Here is a 5,333-nt window from a genome sequence, read left to right on the forward strand (position 1 = left end):
TACACAGAGAAACCGTCTCGAAAAATCAAAAAAAAAAAAAATTTATATATAAGTACACTGAAACTGTTTTCAGGCTTGTCAGAAGAGGTCAGGTCTCATTACAGGTAGTTGTGAGCCACCATGTTGCTGGGATTTGAACTCAGGACCTTCAGTGCTCCTAACTGCTAAGCCATCTCACCAGCCTAGAGCTTTTTTTTTTTTTAAAGATTATTTATTTAATACATGTAAGTTCACTGTAGCTGTCTTCAGACACTCCAGAAGAGGGCATCAGATCTCATTACAGATGGTTGTGAGCCACCATGTGGTTGCTGGGAATTGAACTCAGGACCTCTGGAAGAACAGTCCATGCTCTTAACCACAGAGTCATCTCACCAGCCCCCAGCCTAGAGCTTTTAAATCTACTTTTGTTGAGTTTTTTTTTCCCCAATTCAAGTGATGACTGCTGAGAACCCTCTATGCAGTAGGTGACCTCTGATCCTTCAGTTTCCTCCTCACCAAATGCTTGGTTGCAGGTATGCCCCTTGAAGTTAGCCTTTGTCCTAAGCACTTTATGAGACAGGGTTTCTCTGTATAGCCCTGGCTGTCCTGGAACTCACTCTGTAGACTAGGCTGGCCTCGAACTCAGAAATCCACCTACCTCTGCCTCCCAAGTGCTTCCTGAGCAGCCAACACCTGGCTTCCTAGAAACTGGAAGCTCTGGGACACTCTTGGATGCTGGAGGTCTCTGGTACCTGATAGGTACACCTAGGTTTACAGGTTGGAGAGAATGCAGGGCCAGGGTCTATTTCCCAGGGGTACTCTATCCTGTCCTTTACTCCCTGCTTAGTGTATGCATGGGGGAGGAGGACTTGCTCTGCTTCCTAAACAGCTGGCAACAGTGCTATCAGATTCCAAACCAGACACTGGTGACAGGAGAGCTCAACACTGCTCTTGCACATTTGTGTATGGCAGGCGGGTGGGGCGCAGACACGCCCCTATCTTATTCCCATAAATAGCCCTGGCTGTCCTAACTCTATAGACCAAGCTGGCCTCCCTCTGCCTCCCACATGCTGGGATTAAAGGCGTGTGCCACCACCACCCAACCCATAAATCTTTCCTTACCAACCAAAGGTGACACCAAATAGTCAAGTCCTTTTAGAATATTTTATTAGAATCAGGAAACTATGCACTTCCACTCCAAGCCATTGTATAAATATAAAATAGACGTACTTTAGGCAAGATAAGCTTTTATTACATTGTCTATTACTCATGCTCAAATGAAGACCTGGCTCAGTCTGGGAATACTTGAATAGACAGATGTCGCTGATACGGTCCAGCCAGCACACAGATTGCATCCTCTCCCGTTCAGATAGCCGGTAACAGGCCATCCAACTTGTCAGTGTGAGTAGCAGCAAAGCCCTGAAAATTCAAAGAATGCAGGAAAACAGTAAGCATGAAGCTGGGCTTCTAACTCGGTCAGCATTACAGCCTGCAAACCACGAGTTCACTGCGCTTGTTAACTTTACAGGCCCTAGTGACATACGAAGCCTTCACCCCACCCCACTGCCTTTAGTAGTCATGCTTTATTACACTGAAAGTGAGTTAACCACTCACCTCCACTGCAGGCAGGACAAAGGGCTGGCTCACTAGACAATGAAATGATCACGCCACTCCGGTCACTTCTCGGATTGCACCTTAGTCTGGATCCTAAGGTTAGCCCACATCTAGGTGAGGGGATTGGGCCCCTGAGCAGCCTTCAGGTTACCCTGGAAAAGACACAACTAATGAGAAGCAGGAAGAGGGTATGCATCTCCACAGAGCCAGTGCAACACTAGGTTCCATCTCAAGGACGAAGAGGAAGAATTCAGGTTCCCCAAGATGAGTCAGATTTATAGTTGACATCAAGAGCAGTGTCAGAGACTCTAGTCTGTGAAATCATCATTCTCAACTCTGGGAGACCCGAATCAAGGAAAGCACCCAGGCAATGTTTAATATGAGAGATAATAAACAGGGGTATGGTAGCCAGTGTGTCTGTCCTGTTAGGCTTTGCAGAACTACATAAAACCAAAGCCGCTCTGGGGACTGAAATATAACCGTTAAGACTAAGGCTAACCTAAGCCAGGCAGTGGTGGCGCATGCTTGTAATCCCAGCACTTGGGAGGCAGAGGAAGGTGGATTGAGTTCCAGGTCAGCCAGGGCTACAGAGAAACCCTGTCTCGAAAACAAAGGCTAAGGAAGGCCATGCTGAATTGAGAGCCTGTCTAAATACCAAAAGAAACATGGTCTAGAGCAGTGGCTCTCAACCTGTGTCACCAAGGGAGCCTTACACAGCCTGCATACTGCAACAGCAAAGGTTGAACCACTGTTGCGGAGTAATCCATACTGGCAAAAGTTAAAAGCACAAGGAAACGATCAAGGCAGCTCATGGATAAAGCCTAGCCGCCATAGGTTTTAGAGTTAGGAAGATTATATCTAAAAAGAAAGATGGCGGGGCTGGCGAGATGGCTCAGCGGGTAAGAGCACGGACTGCTCTTCCAAAGGTCCTGAGTTCAAATCCCAGCAACCACATGGTGGCTCGCAACCATCCATGAGATCTGACGCCCTCTTCTGGAGTGTCTGAAGACAGCTACAGTGTACTCACATATAATAAATAAACCTTAAAAAAAATAAAAAATGGCAACGTGGTGGCTTGGAGATTGCCTAATGCAGTTCCAATCTTAACAAAACAAAGGCTGGGAAGTGGTGGCTCACACCTTTAATCCCACCCAGCACTTGGGAGGCAGAGGCAGGCAGATTTCTGAGTTTGAGGCCAGGCTGGTCTACAGAGTGAGTTCCAGGACACCCAGGGCTACACAGAGAAACCCTGTCTCGAAAAAACAAGGGCTGGGCCGCGTTGCTGCATGCCTCTAATCCCAGAAAGTAGAGGCAGGCGGATCTGAGACCATCAGGGCAACCAGGGCCACGCAGAGAAACCCTGTCTCGAACCTTCCCCCCTCCAAAAAGGCAAACAGGGGACAAGCATGGCAGATCCATAAAACCTCCGGTCTTAACGGAACTAAGTGTTTTAGACCCTAATACTAACCTTTCTTCAAGGTTAGGCAGCCAGCGTGTGTCCTCAAACCCCTAACAGAAAGCAAGACACAGAAATACATCACCAAGAGTTCCATCCCACTAACGCTCAAAACCCACGCCCCTGCAGATTCTGGACCCGGGGACGGTCAGCGCGCTGCGGTGATGGCGTCAGCGAGACACTCAGAATCACCAGAAGTCATCATTACTGTCCTTTCCCCGAAGTCACCCCTCCTCACACCGCCCACCACTCGCAGCACCCGCTTACCATCGTGCTACTACTGGGTCCTGCAGGTCGGGAACCTGGAAGAGAACACTGAGTGAGCACGGCTCCGAGAGATCCCGGCCAGCAGCCTCCCCACCCCAGGCTGGGTCAGTGAGAAGGGGTGGCGTCACGTGGACATCAGAAACTCTAGTCTGTAAATGTGGGTCATCATCCCCGGCCGCACCCCGCAGAGCCCTCCCCACAGGACCCCAGGATACCTGCTGCACGAGGCCGACCTGTGCCTTGCCCTCCACAGACCCCCGCCGCGACCGGTGGAGAGCAGCGAAGGACGAAGACATGGCGAAGAGCGTGGGCGAGCGCACAAAGAGACCTGAAGGCCCCCCGCCTCCGCCATTTATACCCGCGCCAGGCCGGGGGTCCTGACGGACATAGTCGTCTTCGCATATGCCTGATTCGATCACGCTGACAAATGCGAAGGGAACGAAGAGGAATTATGTTTCTCACTGTCCTGGGTAAGAGAATCGTGTATATGTCGACGACTTGATAAACTACCAAGCCAAAAAAAAAAAAAAAAAAAGAAAGAAAAAAAGGAAAAAAGGAACAGGCAGCCTAAACGGCCACGGTTGGGTAAAGACCCGGGAGATCCTGCATGGTCGGTGCGCTCGCTTGTCTCCTACAGTCTTATGGCTCTAGGGATTCGCCCTCATATTGCCTCCACCTCGCAGAAAAATCTGGATTTGCACCTCAGCTTCTGCTCTCCATTAAAAAAAAAAAAAAAATTGTTTAACAAGTGCTCTGTTGCATGTACACCCGCCTGCCAGAAGAGGGCATCAGATTCCATTATACATGGTCATGAGCATTTGGTTGCTGGGAATTGAACTCAGGATGTCAGGAAGAGCAAGCAGCCAGTGCTCTTATCTGGTGAGCCATCTCACCAGCCCCTACATTTTGATTTAAAGGGGAAAAAAGCCAAACACACACACACACACACACACACACACACACATCTCTGGCTCATATATACTCTAAGATGGGTTCCAACCATACCGAGGATTACAGGCTTGACACACTATCACTTTAGGATACCTTTGTCATTAAAAAAAGATATTGAGGTGAGTGGTTCGAGACAGGGTTTCTCTGTGTAACCCTGGCTGTCCTAGAACTTGCTCGTCAGAGTAGGCTGGCCTCGAACTCACAGAAATGTACTTGCCTCTGCCTCCTGAATGCTGGAGTTAAAGGCATATAACACCGCTGGCCAGTTTTAAGAAATATCTTTAAATTGGTTTTATTTGTGTCTGTGTATTACAGCAAGCTGTAAGCCACCTGGTGATAGGTGCTGGGACTGAACCCAGGTCTTTAGCAAGATGAGTAAGTGCTCCTGACCAGTGAGCCACTGCTCCAGGCCCCTTCGTCATTTTTTGAGACAGCCATTTTGTTCCTAAATGCTGAAATTACCTGTGTGAGGCATTATATGCTGCTCTATCTTCATTTTTAAATACATTTAGCCAGGAAGCAGTGATGCACAACTTTAATCCCAGCACTCAAGAGCGGGGCAGGTAGTTCCAGGTTGGCCAGAGCTGCACAGTAAACAGTGCCTCAGAACATGACCAATTTTTAAAAATCTAAGAATGCACTGGGCAGTGGTGGCTCACGCCTTTAATACCAGCACTTGGGAGGCAGAGGCAGGCGGATTTCTGAGTTCGAAGCCAGCCTGGTCTACAGAGTGAGTTCCAGGACAGCCAAGGCTACACAGAGAAACCCTGTCTCCAAAAAAACAAACAAACAAACAAAAATCTAAGAATGCTATAGTAATTATGTAATTATGTATTTGATAAGTTTCTCAGCTTTCAGAGGCCCAAGTTCCACCTGGTAAGGTTTTAGGAAGATACTCTTCAGTTCCAAACTGTGTGCTTGTACAGTCCAGAAATCACCTCTCACTGTGAAATGGCTTACAAATTAACTGCTCTCTAACAAGGAGTCCATGAGCATAATTGCCCTGGCTTCTATTAAACTATTACTGAAGCCTTCTTTACCTAGAGTGGCCTTAAAGCCTCTGCTT

The 5,333-nt window shown here is 48.2% G+C and overlaps 2 non-coding genes across 2 annotated transcripts; both read right to left on the bottom strand.

Moving 5' to 3' along the window:
- Nucleotides 1-1,859: 1,859 nt before the first annotated feature.
- LOC116075560 lies at nt 1,860-1,925 on the bottom strand. The gene has a single exon (XR_004112602.1). It is a non-coding gene; the product is annotated as a small nucleolar RNA SNORD52 (small nucleolar RNA).
- Nucleotides 1,926-3,195: 1,270 nt separating this feature from the next.
- On the bottom strand, nt 3,196-3,258 carry LOC116075561. The gene has a single exon (XR_004112603.1). It is a non-coding gene; the product is annotated as a small nucleolar RNA SNORD48 (small nucleolar RNA).
- Nucleotides 3,259-5,333: the final 2,075 nt, after the last annotated feature.

The sequence above is a fragment of the Mastomys coucha genome, unplaced genomic scaffold (assembly GCF_008632895.1).
Source record: "Mastomys coucha isolate ucsf_1 unplaced genomic scaffold, UCSF_Mcou_1 pScaffold3, whole genome shotgun sequence".
NCBI lineage: Eukaryota > Metazoa > Chordata > Mammalia > Rodentia > Muridae > Mastomys > Mastomys coucha.